The sequence below is a fragment of the Gorilla gorilla genome, chromosome 3 (genome assembly GCF_029281585.2).
Source record: "Gorilla gorilla gorilla isolate KB3781 chromosome 3, NHGRI_mGorGor1-v2.1_pri, whole genome shotgun sequence".
Lineage (NCBI taxonomy): Eukaryota > Metazoa > Chordata > Mammalia > Primates > Hominidae > Gorilla > Gorilla gorilla.
Window position 1 is genome coordinate 99,419,942 of NC_073227.2, and position 16,983 is coordinate 99,436,924.

Consider the following 16,983-nt stretch of genomic DNA (forward strand, 5'->3'; position numbering starts at 1 on the left):
AACTTGTTATTGGTGCCACAAAGATTTTTGCATAAATCTTTAAATATACTCCTAGGGAAGACACATGGCTAGACCATCCAGGAGCCCCAGTAGCCCATAGGCATCTCTGCAGCAGAAGCACATACGCTCATGAAAGCCTGTGCAACAGTGTAGTTCTCTTGTATTTCAGTCTATACATACTATTTAATGACACATGAGCATAGTAAATTCATCAATAAATCAGTTTGGTTGCTGTAAATTCTCCCATCACTATGAAAAATCTTGTTTTTATAAGAAGATTTTGACATTAGCTTTGATTTCTGACCGCAACACAAAGATTCAGTCTTGTGAATGAAAATGCTACCTCAGACACCCCAGCCTTTATATCTGCATGATGCTCTGAATGTACCTTGTTATTTATGTACCATCCAATGCAGCATATGGTATGTGTAGAAATGTTCACATGTGCTGTACTTTAAATGTAAGGAGTTAATATTCACTGACTAGACACTCACTCCCAAATAGTACTGTTTGGGGGAATTACAGAGAAAACCCTTTATACACAATTTCAAAACTTCGTCATTCAGCATTAACCAAATTATAGTAGAAATTGATTATATTTGTTTGAAAACCCATCTGTTCTTACCAGATAACACTGTATTTTACTGGATGTGGTAGAAACAGACTGAGGAGAATGTTTGAAAGTTCACTTACTATCTTTAATCTGCTTGCAACTTTGTTTTTATTCACACATGTGAAACTGAGTTACCCATGCGAAACAGGTCTTTTTCCCAATACAAATAATTCATGCAAATAGATGCCTGTGAACCTCTAGAATAAGTGAAAAATCAGCTAGGCTAAGAAGATGCAAAAGAGTGTATATCCAGCTAAAATAATGTTTATGAAAGCATAGAGGTGAGAGAGAAAAACACACATATTTAAGAAGCACAAATTCTACATTTCTTCAAAGGCCCAGTTACAAATATTTTATAAAGGAAATCAGGAGTCAATTCAATACTAATTCAGGTAAAGAGTCCTGAATTTTCAGTTCTAATGCCATCTATGACTCATTTAGGCAGTAATTATTAAATGAATATATACTATATGTTTCAGACACTATGCCAAATTCTAGCAACCCCACAGTGAACCAGGCACAGTCTCTCCTCTCAGGAAATCACAATCTAATTAAGGAAGTAGGGATATAGAAATAATCCTACAAAAATCTCTAGGCCTCACCATCTCTTAGATGTAGATAAATTTATATTAACCTTAATGTCTGAATTTGTTGCCTCAGACCTTCTTAAGTTATGAACATCAGTTTTCCTTCTAAGTTTCCTGAGTTACTCAGGAATTCCCAAGGATACCTCATACGTGTACATAGAATCCTTCAATTTTCTTTTTTGGGCTCCCACAGAGGCACTTCTGACTGCTAGTGGTGCCTCTGCATGTATGTTGCCCCTCCCACTCTTCAATGTCCTGTATTCCAAACCTTGCAAATTCCTCGGGGCACCACGTTGCCATTGGGTTGGTGTAACATGCTGTTTTCAGCAGAATGTGAAAATGCCCTGAGCCTTACCTCTAAGTTTTGCTTTGTCACCTGAACTACCAAGCCTCGCTACTTACGCCCCAGGTCTCACAAAGTTCTGTCCAATCCAGCCTTTGGGGTTAAAGCTGGAGAAGAGATGCACATTCTCTTCTCCATTTCCCTCTCTTATTTTTGGCTCTGATAAAACATTTCTTCTCACAGGTCTCTGTCCCTCAATACAAGTAATTAACCCAAATAGATGTCTGCAAACCTCTGCTAACATTTTTAGCAGACACAGGAACTTCTCAATTTTATTGTAATTACTACAGACTATGGTAAAAGTAACAGCAAAGTTTACTTACTAGGGTTTGGGGGACATACATGGAAAAAGCACTTAATTCAAGCTCAGGGAAGTGAGCTTGGGGAGCTGGAAGGATTCCTGAAAGACAATACAACAAAACTGAGAACCTAAGAAAAAGTGGCAATTAGCTAGGCTACACGGACACGTAAGAGTGTATATGTACTTAAAACAGTGTTTATGACAGCTCAGAGGTAAGAAAAAAGAACACATTTATTCATGGAGTCACATTCTACCCTTCTTCAAAGGCCCAGCCCAAACATCTTTTATAAAGCCTTCTCTTCTCTTTTCCCATTAATCTATTTATACCCCTCTTTTGCATTTGTCACATTAACCTTCTATTATAATTATTTGTGAGCATATCCATCTCCCCTTACTAGAAGAGAAGCTCATTGTGGGTTCTGCCAAATTATTTTTCATATCCTGCACATTAATAACCACAATGGCTTGCATAGAACAGGTGCTTAATTAAAAGCAATATGCCTAAAGAGGCCGAAAGTGCTTGGAATAAGCAGACTCATGTTTCATAAACGAATAACAGAATGGCATCAATGATTCAAGCAAGTAGATGTGATAGTAACCTCACTGATTCTAGATAAAAAGGAAAGGCTGGACAAGATCTTTCTTACCTGTTGGAATAATTTCTTAACTTTGTTGGTATCACCAGAGCACTTGTGAAATAGTGATCAGGAGAATAATTATTCAATTCCTTGTATTCCACTTTTAAATTTACTAATATTTATTAAAAACCAATTGTGCTAGATGCTTTTTTATTTAAAATATTAATGAAATAAATGATTCATACAAAATACTATTACATACATGTGACACTTAAAGGCTGATAAAACAATTATGTGCCTGCCAAATAGCTGAAGAAATAGACAACTAAATATTACAATGAAACATTTCTTATCCTAACAAAATGGCAAACCAGTATAGGCAGCTGGATTCCTCCCTCAGCTCTGGGGAAGTTTTAGAACTCAAAATAAAATTACAGACAAAATTAACATAATAGACAAGAGGAGTACGTAGGAATATGCCAGAATGCTGTAGTACTTGTTTCATTAGGCAAAGCAATTTAAATGGGTCTTAAGTCTATTACAAGAGCAAATGGAACAAATATTATATAAACAGAATAAGAACACTAAATTTATGCAATAGAAAGCATAAATGAAGAAAAGAAATGCAAGGAAAGTATAAAAATGAAAAAATATTTTTAAAATGATAGCAGTATTAGGTCCTAAAATAATAGAAGCTGCAATAAATATAAATGGGTTAATCTAGTCAATTAAAGTCAGAGACTCTAAGATTTTAATTAAAATATCTAACATATTCTTTGCAAGAGAAAATATGAGGATATAAAAAGAAGAAAGCACATATTAACAACAACCTTGAAGTCCACACTGTGATGCCATTAGTTACATCTCCTTCCTCCAGAGGTAATAATTACTCCAAAGTTTGTGTCTACTATTTCAGAATTAGTTTACTATTACTGTGTAACAAATTATCACAAGCTTAGTGGCTTAAAACAACATACACATACTATCTCACAGTTTATGTGTGTCAGGTATTTGGGCATGGCTTAGCTGAGTCCTCTGTTCACAGTTTGACAAGGCTGCAATTAAGATTAAGATTGGCTGAGCTGTGTTCTCATCAAAGGCATAACCAGGGAAAGATCTAATTCCACATACCGTAGGTTGTTAGCAGAGTTCCTCTTCATGTGGTTATAGGATTTAGATTTATGTTTTCTTACTGGTCATTGGTTTGGGGACACTTCCAACTCTTGAGAGTCCTTTGCCACATAGGTTTTGCCGTAGACTTACAACATCACAATGTGTCAACTTACTTCAGGGTCCGTATTTACTGAGAATGTTTCACTTCTGTCTGTGAAAATAGAAGAATGACATTCCACCACCTTTGCAATAATCTATTGGTTAGAAGCCCATACTGCAAGGGAGGTGACTATACAATGGTGTGACTCCTTGTGGGTCATCCTAGGATATGTCCACAATTTACATTGATTTACTTTTTCACTGTATATGTATATCCTAAAGTAGATATTGTTTAGTTTATATATGATTTTCAGTTTTATGTAAATGGAATCATCCTGTATATATTATTCTTCAATTTCTTTTCCACTCATAGTTATTTTTGCTTTATATTCGTATGTTCCACTGTAGTTGTAATTTTCATGACCATATAGCAGACTATTTTAAGACTGTCACAAAATTGATTTTTCATTGTATTATTTCAGTTTTTGCTATTATAACCAACATTTCTATGGGCATTGTTGTTCATGTTCTCACTGTAAATGTGTAGGAATTTCTCAAGAATTATAATCCTTTCTTTACACAGTAGCCAGAGGAAGTAATCTTTTTACAACATAAATTAAAACCCTCCAGTGACATTTTGCTATACTTCGAATAAAATCCAAACTCCTTAAACTATAGTTTACAAAGCTTTACTTGCTCTGGCCTCTGACCATATCTGTTACCTCATCTTAAACTGATATTACCCTTTCCCACTACGGTCCATAATGGCCTTTTTTCTTTTTCTCAATATTCAGTTTTTTTATTCATTCCTGCCCTAAAGTCTTTTTACCCTGTTACTAGAATACTCTTCCTTGGGCTCTGAATGTAGACTCCATTTGATGTTGAATGACTAAGCTGACATATCTCCAGAGTGGCTTTCTGTAACTACCAAATTCAAAGTAGACTTCTACTCACTGTCAGTCCCATAACTCTATTTTAATTATTTTCACAGAATCTATCCTTTTGATATATTTTTTAATTTATTACCTTCCTGTCAATGTGTTTAACTCTCTATTTTAAATGTAACTTCCCTGAGAACAAGTATCTTTTCCTACTACTTATCCGTATATGTGTAATATCTAGCAAAGTGTCTGGTACATAAGTAAAATAATAACTACACTATCAGATTTGGCAGAAGCAAAGATATAAGGTAAAATGGAGTATGAAACAACTTTTCTATAGACAGCAGGTGGGCTTAAGTGACATGCCTGTCCATTGTCTTATTAATACTTGTTAAAAAATATTGCCAGAAACAAAAAATAAAGAGTTTTCTGACAGTTTGAATTCTGAACTAGGAGGAAATGACATAACAACACTGGATGAGTGAGTTTGGGGAAGGGTTAGGAAGTGCTGTTTTTCCAGGCCAATCATTTGGCATTTAGTTGTTGACAGCCTTCTTGGCTCACTAATTAGAACTGTAAAATTTCAGGTGAGTGACAGTAGCTTAAACACTAATTCTGCTTTTTGCAGCTGCAATCATTGGGAAGCTAATGGTATAATTGATGGATGCTGCCAGTTGCTGAAAAGAAGTGGAAATTAATACTTAAATTACCATTGTTAGAGGTCATAATCACATTTTCAGTTGCATCCAAAAGCAGTGCCTCAAACAATAAAACTGTAATATAATTTTTGGGAGCAAACATGCCATTAGTACCTTGAATGTTGCTTATTATAAATACAGGTATAAATGTGTACATCAAATTTTACATTTCAATCTGTAATGGATTCAAGTTCTGCCCCATCCCCCAACTAACAGCCCTTAAAGAATAACAAAGAAAACTAAGATTTATCTAAACAGATAAATCCTCTGTAATAAAATATTTTTTCCACAAAAGGCTTCAGTTTCATCTTGGACCTCTTATAATTGTTGAACACATCTGCTTAGTTTTAAAATAATATATGCTTCACCATGGATTAAAGGAATTAAAACTTTTGGAAACCCATTTATGATGGAGCATAACCAGCTAATTGATTTTATAGTGGTAAAATGGACTTGAGCTCTTGAAATGGGATGCTATTGTGGTGATCAAGGATTTCTGAAATGATAGAACATCGCAGTATTTATTTTTAAAACAATGTTTATGTCATATTCATCCTGTTCTAGTGAATGCAATTGAGACTATAGAAGTAGTGGCATTATTTTTTTTCTTCTGGTTTCCTTCATACACTTCTGTCCATTTCTTTTTGGTTTTCTTCATAGGCATGAAGAAAAAGTCATGGGCTTGCCTTTATTTTTCCTTAATGTGATAATTCCAGATCCTGGCTGCACCTCATAAATTCTGATTTAAGTGGTCTGAGGGTATCCTTGGCATAAGTATCTTTTCATTTGATTCTAATGTGCAGCCGCTGTTGAGAATCAGTATTTTACACTGTCTCCTTGGGTAGTTCATTCACTCTCATAATTTGAACGACTATCTTGATGACTCCCAAATGTGTATCATCAGCTCTAATTTTACCTGAGCTTTATGTTTGAAGGTGCAGATGCATGCTTGTCATCTCTCCTTGGATGGCCTCAACATGCCAGTACTGAACTCATCAACCACCAAGTGTCCTCCACCTGTTTTTTGTTCTATGTTTACTTTCTAGAATCTTGGAAATATTCTTTTGTTTCCTTTGTCTCTCTAACTATTCAACAGTCTTGGCAATTTATCTTCTAAATGTTTCTCAAATCTTCCTTTACGCTTACCTGAACTACCTTTGTTTAGTTACAATGTTACCGAATTGGCTTTTGTGACAATTTCAACATATTTTCCTTGTTCAGATCCTCTTCCCCACTAATAAAACCCACCCTATCTATCTGGGATGATCAATTTAAAACACCTGTTTAGCCACATCACTCACAGTCAAAATTCTTCAATGGCTTTTTATCATTTACTGGATCAGGCCCAAGCTTCGTAGCAAAGTTAGTTAAGGTAATTTCACCACTGGTTTATGTCTCTTTTCTCATTACTTGATTCTACATGATTCATACTTTAGGATAGAGGATAAGGAACTACTTACGGTTGTCCCTAAACATGAAGTTCTCCTAATTCTTCATTCTTTTGTTCATATTCTTATTTCATCTAAAATTACCTTTACTTTTTCATAAAATATTTAACTTCTAATCATCCCTTACTACTTTATATCACCTCCTACTAAAAGGCTTCTCTGACTTGCCAGACTTGAATAAATGTCCCTCTGTCCTCTCCTAGCACTTTTGGAATTCCCTTGTAATAGAATTAGCCTTGTTAAAGTGAAATAATTTACTTACTTATCTGCCTCTCCACTAAAATGTAAGCAGGAGCTGTGTCTTACCATCTTCATATCCTCAGTGCCTACCTCGAGCTCTGTCAGAAACTTAGTAGGCTTTAATTGCACACTTTTTGAATGGGATGATTGCTGACAGCACCACGAAATCAACATGTATCCTTTAGACACTACCACTCAATGAAGGTGTTTTCCCTACTGTGAAATGGGTTGAGGAATTACTGTCTTTTTTTTTTTTTTTTTTTGAGATGGAGTCTCGCTCTGTCGCCCAGGCTGGAGTGCAGTGGCGCGATCTCGGCTCACTGCAACCTCCGCCTCCCGGGTTCACGCCATTCTCCTGCCTCAGCCTCCTGAGTAGCTGGGACTACAGGCGCCCACCACCACACCCGGCTAATTTTTGAGACTGGGTTTCACCGTGTTGGCCAGGATGATCTCGATCTCCTGACATCGTGATCCGCACGCCTCGGCTTCCCAAAGTGCTGGGATTACAGGCGTGAGCCACCGCGCTGGGCCCATTTTTTATGATCATTTCTCTTGAGACATTTCAGAAGGCATCAGGCAGCATTAACAAGAAACATCAGCTTGTTTTCACAGGTGCACGTTTTTATTTGATACTGCCTTTAAAACATTCCTAGTGATTTTGTGTGAAGCTTTCCTTATCTAATGCCTAATTGCATTCTATGCTCTTTGCACAGTGAATTCTTGATTATCCATGGTCATGGTAGAAAGGGAGAGCGTGGATAATCTAAAAATCTCATTTGCATCAACTGCCTCTCTCACCAAATCTTTTGCCAGAGATAGTAATGAGTGTATCAAAGCTAGTGGAAGTACAAATGAGCTGTGAAATGGCAAAAACACGTGTTGCCAAATGAAAAGCTCTGAATAATACACATCTGGATAGTCAGTTACAGAATAACAGAATTAACTATATTTTAAAACTAGGAACTTAGTGTTTATGATTGATGACAAAGAAGACTGACGTCTCCTGCTCTGTTATCAGGACTCATTTTACCCATGGACAAAGTAAATGATTGTATACATGCTATTGTTTCAGGTGTGCTGGGTAGGTCTGGCTATCCTTAAACCCTATGAACATATACTTTTTATTTTGATCACATAGACTTTTAGGAAACATATTTCATTCTCAGGTTTGGAGGACAGTTACAAGGCAGGTGAGTCAATGTAAGCATTATTTCTGTAGTCATTTACCAAATGGCTATCTTATCTCAGTGGAGTTGATAAAGGTCAGTTGGAACTTCCAAAGTGCCCTGGATGTACCTGGAGTTTTTAATACCCATATAGTTTAAAAACTACAGTAAAACCCACATATGTATATTTGTAGTAAGACCTAGATATGTATATTTGTAGTAAAACCCACATATGTATATTTGCAGTAAAACCCACATATGTATATTTGAAACCCATATGCTGAAATTGGTGGAGATGTCAAAAACCTTAGAGCTTTACAGGGCATACTCTGTATATTAGATATTAGAGTTATAGAACCAATGGGATGTGTATGTGTGTGTGTATATATATATATATTCATATAGGGGTATATATATATTTATATATATGTGTGTATATACAAAGTGACTTATTTTAAGTAATTGGCTCACACCATTATAGAGGCTGGCAAGTCTAAAATCTGCAGGATGGACCAGCAGGCTGGAGACCCAGGAAGAGGGTCTTCTTGCTATGTCTACAGGCATAATTAATTCTCCTTGCGCAGGGAGGTCAGCCTTTTGTTCAGTTAAGGCCTTCAGTAGATTGGATGCAGCCCATTCTAATTATGAAGGGCAATCTTCTTTACTCAGAGTTCACCAATTTAAATGTTAATTTCATCCCAAAACACCCTCACACAAACAACCAGAATAATGTTTGACCACATATCTGGGCACTGTGGACCAGACAGCTTGATGTAAAATTCACTATCGTACATCTGTTAGATGATAAAAGAAGCCCAAGAAAGTTAAATAACTTGCCTGAGCTTCTGGTAATTGAGCTCAGACTTGTATCCAAATCTTCTTATTTCTTAACTGATGTCTTCTGCCACAGACTACTGATTTTTCACAACTGTGGTAATGAGAAGAAAAAAGAATTTAGCTCAGAAATAAATGGCTCAGAATTAAATACAAATAGTATTTCATTTTAAAAAGTCTATTGAACAGGACTCATGACATTTCAGAATGTCTAGTGTACATGATCCCTGACTAAATTGACAGTAGTAGATTCCTATTTTTTTAAATGACAGTTATATTGAAATATGTCACATACCATAAACATCACCATTTTATTGTTTTTATTTTTTAGTTTTTATTTCCATAGGTTTTTGGGGAACAGTTGGCATTTGGTTATATGAGTAAGTTCTTTAGCGGTGATTCGTGAGATTTTGTTGCACCCATTACCCAAGCAGTATACACTGAACCCAATTTGTAGTCTTTTATCTCTCACCCCCTCCCACCTTTTCCCCTAAGTCCCCAAAGTCCATTGTATCATTCTGATGCCTTTGCATCCTCATAGCTTAGCTCCCACTTATGAGTGAGAACATGTAACATTTGGTTTTCCATTCTTGAATTACTGAACTTGGAATATTAGCCTCCAGTTACATCCAGGTTGCTGCCAATGCAATTAATTTGTTCCTTTTTATGGCTGAGTGGTATTCCATCATATACATATGATGGAATATATATATACACACATATATATGTATGTATATATACATATATGTATATGCATGTACACACATGTACACATATGTATATGTATGTATATATGTATATGTATGTATATATACATATATACGTGTGTGTGTATATACACACATATATATACACATATGTATATATACCAAAGCCCTCACCAAAATTGGTATAAAAGGGACATACCTTGAGCTAATAAAAGCCATCTATGACAAAACCACAGCCAACATAATACTGAATGGGGAAAAGTTAAAAGCATTCCCACTGAGAACTGGAACAAGACAAGGATGGCCACTCTCACCACTTATATTTAACATAGTACTGGAAGTCCTAGCCAGAGCAATCACACAAGAGAAAGAAACTAGGGCATCCAATTGGTAAAGAAGAAGTCAAACTGTTGCTGATTGCTGATGATTTTTTTTTTTTTTTGAGACGGAGCCTTGTTCTTCACCCAGGCTGGAGTACAGTGGCGTGATCTCGGCTCATTGCAAGGTCTCCCTCCCGGGTTCATGCCATTCTCCTGCCTCAGCCTCCTGAGTAGCTGGGACTACAGGTGCTCGCCACCACGCCCTGCTAATTCTTTTTATTTTTTAGTAGAGATGGGGTTTCACTGTGTTAGCCAGGATGGTCTTGATCTCCTGACCTCATGATCCGCCTGCCTCGGCCTCCCAAAGTGCTGGGATTACAGCCATGAGACACCGTGCCCGGCCTATGATGATATGATCTTATGCCTCCAAAAAGCTCCTAGAACTGATAAATGAATTCAGCAAAGTTTCAGGATACAAAATTAATGTACACAAACCAGTAGCTCTGCTATACACCGATAGCAAACAAGCTGAAAATCAAATCAAGAACTCAACCCCTTTTACAATAGGTGCAAAAAAACCCCAAAACTTAACAATATACCTAACTGAGGACATGAAACACCTTTACAAGGAAAACTACAAAACACTGCTGAAAGAAATCATAGACAACACAAACAAATTGAAACACATCCCATGCTCATGGATGAGTAGAATCAATATTGTGAAAATGAACATACTGCCAAAAGCAATCTACAAATGCAATGCAATTCCCATTAAAATACCACCATCATTCTTCACAGGACTAAAAAAAGTCCTAAAATTCATATGGAACCAAAAAAGAGCCTGCATAGCCAAAGCAAGACTAAGCAAAAAGAGCAAATCTGGAGGCATCACATTACCTGATTTATTTATATATATATATATGGCTATAGTCACCAAAACAGCATGGTACTGGTATAAAAATAGGCATGTAGACCAATGGAACAGAATAGAGAGCACAAAATAAGCCCAAATACTTACAGCAAACTGATCCATGACGAAGCAAACAAAAGCATAAAGTGGAGAAAGCACACCCTATTCAACAAATGGTGCTCGGATGATTGGCAAGTCACATGTAGAAAGAATACAAAAGTCAACTCAAGATGGACAAAGGACTTAAATATAAGACCTGAAACCATAAAAATTCTAGAAGACCACATTGGAAAAACCCTTCTAGACATTGGCTTAGGCAAAGACTTCACGACCAAGAACCCAAAAGCAAATGCAAGAAAAGCAAAGATAAATAGGCTACACTTAATTAAACTAAAGAGCTTCTGCACTGCAAAAGGAACAGTCAGCGGAGTAAACAGACAACCCACAGAGTGGGAGAAGATCTTTGCAATCTATAGGTCTGGCAAAGCACTAATACGCAGAATCTACAAGGAACTCAAATTAGCAAGAAAAAAGCAAACAATCACATCAAAAAGTGGGCTAAGGATATGAATAGACAATTCCCAAAAGCAGATATACAAATGGTCAACAAATACATGAAAACATGCTCACCATCACCAATGATCAGGGAAATGCAAATCAAAACCACAATTTGATACCACCTCACTCCTGCAAGAATGACCATTATTAAAAAATAAAAAATAATAGAGTTGGCTTGGATGCAGTGAAAAAGGACATTTCTACACTGCTGGTGAGAATGTAAACATCACTATTTTAAAGTATACAGTTCAGTGATTTTTAATGTATTCACAAACTTGGACAATTACCATGATCTATTTCCAAAACATTTAATCACCTCCCCCCCCCCAAAGAAATACTATACTGTTAGGTTGGTGAAAAGTAATTGCAGTTTCCTCCATTTTTAAAAGCAATGGCAAAAACAACTACTTTTGCACCAACCTAATAATTAGAAGTCACTCCCCATTATCCTTCCCTCTATTCTTTGAAAACCATGAATCTACTTTTTGTTTGTATAAATATACCTTTTCTGGACATTTTATATAAGTGGAAATATATAATATGTGCCCTTTCGTGACTGACTCCTTTCACTTAATGTTTCAAAAATTCATTCATGTTGTAGAATGTGTTAATTTTTTCTTCTTTTATTGCCAAATACTATTCAATTATATGGATATACTAACTTTTGTTCATCTATTAGATATTTTTGTTCATCTAGATAGATATTTGAGTTGTTTCTACTTTCTTTCTTTTCTTTTTTTTTTTTTTTTAAGACAGAGTTTTGCTCTTGTTGCCCAGGCTGGACTGCAATGGTGCAATCTTGGCTCACTGCAACCTCTGCCTCCCAGGTTCAAGTGATTCTCCTGCCTCAGCCTCCCAAGCAGCTGGGATTACAGGTGCCTGCCACCATGCTCAGCTAATTTTTGTATTTTTAGTAGAGATGGGGTTTCACCACATTGGCCAGGCTGGTCTCGAACTCCTGACCTCAGGTGATCCAGCCGCCTCAGCCTCCCAAAGTGTTGGGATTACAGGCATGAGCCACCGTGCCCGGCTGAGTTGTTTCTACTTTTTAGCTATTATACATAATCCTGCTATAAACATATGCGTACACATTTTTTATGGACTATTGTTTTCAATTCTTTTGATATATTATTAAGAGTTGAGTTGCTAGGTCCTATGGTAACTTTTTGAGAAGCTGTCAGACTGTTTTCCACAGTAGCTGCACCATTTTCCACCACCAGTAGTGCATGGGGTACTAATTTCTCCACATGCTCAACACTTGTTATTGCCTGTCTTTTTTATTACAACAATGACTGTAGATGTGAAGTTGTATCTAATTGTGGTTTTGATTTGTATTTCCATAATGACTAATGATTTTTAGTATCTTTTTATGTGGCTATTAGCTGTTGGTATATCTTTGGAGAAATTTTTATTTAAATCTTTTGCCCATTTTAAAATCAAATTTTTAAACGGTTGAGTTGTGAGAGTTCTTTATATATTTTGGCAATAAGCCTGTTATCAGATATATATTTGCAAATATTTTTCCCCATTCTATGCACTGTCTTTTCACTTTCTTGATGATGTTCTTTGAAACATAAAAGTTTTTAATTTTATATATTATTTACATGAAAATTTAAGGAATCCAGAATAGCAAAAAAACACCCTTGAAAAAAATAAATGTGGGTGTTTAAGTAAATTTGGGGTGGTTAAGTCTGATTACTTATTTTTCTTTTTCTGTTTGTGTATTTGGTATCATGTCTAAGAGACCATTGATTAATCCAAGATTACAAGGATTTAGGTTTTCTTCCGAGAGCTTTATACTTTTAGCTCTTACATTTATTCTGTGATTCATTTTGAGGGTTTTCTTTTGTCTATGTTGTGAAGTAGGTATCCAGCTTCCTTCTTTTGCAAATTCAGTTGTCTCAGCATTATTTCTTGAAAAGACTATTCTTTCCCATTCCCATTCTTTCCCTGTTGCGCAGGCTAGAGTGCATTGGCATGATCTTGGCTCACTGCAACCTCCACCTCCTGGGTTCAAGCAATTCTTCTGCCTCAGAAGAATCCTGGAGCCCTTGTCAAAAGTCTATTGATCTTAAGTGTAAGGGTTTATTTCTGGATCTAAATTCTATTCCAATTATCTGTATGACTATCCTTGTGCCAGTAGCATACTGTTTTGATTACTATAGCTTTGTAAGAAATTTTGAAGTCAGAAAGTATGAAACCCCCAAATTTATTTTTTTCCAAGGGTGTTTTTTGCTATTCTGGATTCCTTAAATTTTCATGTAAATTTTAGGATCTTCATGTCAATATCCACAAAACAGGAGGTTGAGATATTAATTGGAATTGCATTGAATCTGTGGACCAGGTTGGGAAGTATTTCCATCTTAGCAATATTGAGTCTCCTAATCCATGTACATGGGATATCTTTCCTTTTACTTAGTTTTTTGTTTTGTGGTTTTTTGTTTTTTTTTTTTTTTTTTTTTTGAGATGGGGTCTTGCTCTGTCTCCCAGGCTGGAGTGCAGTGGCATGATCTCGGCTCACTGCAACCTCCACCTCCCGGCCTCCCGGGTTCAAGCGATTCTTCTGCCTCAGCCTCCTGAGTAGCTGGGAGTACAGGCGCATGCCACCACCCCTGGCTAATTTTTCTATTTTTAGTACAGACAGGGTTTCACCATATTGGCCAGGCTGGTCTCGAACTCCTGACCTCATGATCTGCCCACCTCAGCCTCCCAAAGTGCTGGGATTAGAGGCATGAGCCACCACACCCAGCCTACTTAGTTCTTCTTTAATTTCATTCCACAGTGTTTTGTAGTTTTTAGTATGCATGTGTTGCACTTCTTTGAGAAACTTATTTCTAAATATTTCATTCTTTTAATGCTATAAGTGGAATTATTTTCTTTATTTTTACAATGTTTATTGCTAGTATGTAGAAATATAACTGATTTTTGTATATTGGTCTTGCACCTTGCCATCTTGCTGAACTTGGCCCCTGTAATTTTGATAACAAGTAAATATTCCCATGTATTTCCACAAGCTTCTAGGTTGGGAAAGGTGGTATTCTGCCTAAGTGAAGAAAGCTTGAGCATGATCTGAAAGGTAAGTGTTGAATCCCGGAGAACTAAATAGTTCTGCCTAATAAAAAACTGGGGGTCTTAGAATTGTCAGTGCTTAAAATTGGGATTGATAAGCCTCTTGACATGGAAAAAGAGACATGGATGAAAAGGATACACCTGCAAGAGTGACTCAGCTGCACTCATGGTGATTAGTGAGTACTAAAGAGGAGTGAATTAGAGGGAAATTTTTGTGGTGAGAATGGCAGAAGAATTGTAAATGGTCTTATGGTGTATTTTTATTTTATGCTGTCCACAAATATCCCATGATTATAACTAATCCTTTAGTCACAGTCTATGACACCTTTGTGTATGTTTTACATTTTACAAAAGAAGAAAAAATGTTGTTTCTTAACTGAGTCAACTTGAGATTATATTAATCTGGCATGGCATGGGAATGAAATACTCTGGTTAATCTTAATCTATTTAAAAGGAGAGCCAGCATTATGTTACATAGTCTACTGATATCCAAAGAGCTGGAATACTGTAAAATGTATCTCCATTAAGCTTTTCCTAAAGAGGCAACATGGTAGTGTCCATTATAGGAAAGGGAAAGATAAATAGAAGTAAATAGGAAGTATTTTTCATATATTATTATATACTAACAACGTATGTGTTACATTTATGAAGTAGGAACTGTCATTACCATCATCCCATCTTACAGATAGGGAAACAAACTTCAGAGAAATTTAAACATTATTTAGAGTAATGCAGCTAATATAAGTGGTAAAACTAAGTCTCTGATTCCAAAGCCCCTCCTATTTCCACCATATTGTTGATTTTCAGGACATCCGTGTTGCCCAAATTCAGGAGTGCTGTTCACACAGAATACAACGTGAATGGTGTCTTTTAGAGTTGGCAGCACAGCAGCTCTGAAAAGGAAAGAAGACTTGGGTCCTAGCTATGTGAACTGAGAAAGTCACTTACCTTTCCTGAATGTGCATTTCCGCAGTTGTACAATAGGGATTCTAATATCATCTCTTGACTACTGCATGAGGCTTTGCTGTGAACTACAAGAGATCATGTGAAAGGGCTTCATAAAAACATTAAGCAGGCCCTTTCTTCCATGAGAACTGTGGGGCTGTGGGGAGGGTTAAAAAATAAATAAATAAATAAAGCAGATAGAAGTAAGGAACAGTGAAGAAGAGGCAGAATTGACATCAATTTCTTAGCCTGTCACTGGGTCATCATTACAAACATTAGCATTATACTAGAGGTGTCTGCTGGCATCAGTGCTTGGGAATTTTAGTTAATAGAATGCTGACTGACACAAGGTTTGTTCCCAAGTATTTCTACAGAATGAAAGCTTCCAGGAGTGCAAGGCCATCCAGCTACATCCAGATTCTGTATTTAAAGGTGGATGCTTGGAAGACAGCTGGAGAGGCTGTGCTTAACTGGGAGTCTTGCAAGCTGCTTAGCATCCTCCTGAAGACACAATGAAAAGATCCTGTAGCACATTCTGTCAGGGGTTTGCAGGAGATAGGAAAGATTACCCTATTTGTTATATTTATTGGAGATATTATTATTTGTTTTATGCCGTGTGGAAGGAGGGCCAGAGCTATAATCTATTGATCATTTAGTTTTATGAAGTTCTCAAATGGGTGATCTGGTATTTTTCTGACAGAGAGGCTATGGTTCCTGAACACCAGTAATAAGGTTGTCATGTCATTTTCTTCTCGGTCTTTTTATTGCTTTTTATCTCTTTGCTGATATTACCTCTCCCCAACCTCACCTCCCTCTTGCTACTGTATTTTTTTTTAGGGCCATGTTTAGGACCAGGTTGATTCATTTCATAGAACCCATCCTGTGCTTTTAAGAAATTACTCATCTTGGTTTTTCATGTTTCATCCTGTGATGAAACAGTCTGCCCACTGCAGTCACTATTGTAAAGTCTTCATAGTAAACACAGGAATTTAACTGGGGGAGAAATAGGTCAGGGAAGCAGAGACCAAATGTTCATTTTGCAGCCACGGTGTGAGCAGATGGGTAACAGAATGAAGTGGCTTTCTTTATGGGCCTTGGTTTTCTGTGAACTCTTTCAGGATCTCCTGGGATTCATGCTACTTCAAAATTCCCAAGTGTCTTGAGCAGACAAACATTGAGGACGGTGTCTTTCTAAGAGAAGACATGAAGGTTATTACCTTCCTATCTCCTCTCTTATCACACAGAAAATACGCTTGATGAGATACACTCTTTCACCCACTTAGTTATCTAGAAATGTGATAAAGAACACAAAATCTCCTTGGGAAACACTGCTAAACAGCTTGGCTCTCAACTGGTGACAAATAGCCCCAGGTGGTCACCAGTGGCCCCAACACAGACAAAACTCCATTCTTCCCTCGTGCCAGTCAGTCAGCCAGGTGAAGTGGTTTCAAATCATTCATAAGCTGGCAATATATGACTTTGCTCCCAAGGAACACAGAGTTAAGAAAGAAGCTGTTAACAAAATGGATCTACCTTTAAGGGAAAGAGTATAATGTGTGCAAAGACAGCAGAA

General features: G+C 36.7%; 1 protein-coding gene and 1 long non-coding RNA gene across 2 annotated transcripts in view; one reads left to right on the forward strand and one right to left on the reverse strand.

Annotated features, from left to right (window-relative positions):
- The window catches only part of LOC101129396 (uncharacterized), a 363,952-nt gene that overhangs the window by 209,116 nt on the left and 137,853 nt on the right, over nucleotides 1-16,983 (forward strand). The window lies entirely within an intron of this gene.
- NAA11 (N-alpha-acetyltransferase 11, NatA catalytic subunit) overlaps nucleotides 8,979-16,983 on the reverse strand; it is a 163,229-nt gene continuing 155,224 nt past the window's right edge. Inside the window, exon 2 of the mRNA XM_055385144.2 lies at nucleotides 8,979-8,995. The gene's annotated coding sequence lies outside the window, so the exon portion shown is untranslated. The remainder of the gene's footprint in view (nucleotides 8,996-16,983) is intronic.